The sequence below is a fragment of the Myotis brandtii genome, unplaced genomic scaffold (genome assembly GCF_000412655.1).
Source record: "Myotis brandtii unplaced genomic scaffold, ASM41265v1 scaffold188, whole genome shotgun sequence".
Lineage (NCBI taxonomy): Eukaryota > Metazoa > Chordata > Mammalia > Chiroptera > Vespertilionidae > Myotis > Myotis brandtii.
In genome coordinates this window covers 204,464-204,688 of record NW_005356985.1, presented here as the reverse complement: position 1 = coordinate 204,688, position 225 = coordinate 204,464, and the positions used below count along the sequence as shown (strand labels likewise).

The 225-nt window shown below is 65.8% G+C and overlaps 1 protein-coding gene across 1 annotated transcript in view; it reads left to right on the top strand.

Moving 5' to 3' along the window:
- Nucleotides 1–225, top strand: part of WFS1 (Wolfram syndrome 1 (wolframin)) — a 15,583-nt gene that overhangs the window by 14,627 nt on the left and 731 nt on the right. The window lies entirely within an intron of this gene.

Genomic DNA, 225 nt, shown 5'->3' with positions numbered 1-225 from the left:
CGGGGCTCGGCCGTCCAGCCAGCCGGCACAACACTAATGCTGAGTGTGCGTGTGTGTGCGTGTGCTCGCGTGTGCACGTGCAGGGGCCTTTGTCGTGTACAGCTGGCCTCCTCCGCCAGCTGCCTGCTTCAGCTCTGCCACTTGGAATGCCCACCGGCGTGGAAACTGCATGCACGGCCTGACCCTGTCCTGCCCTCCCTGAGTGAGGCTGGTTGCCGGGAGGAC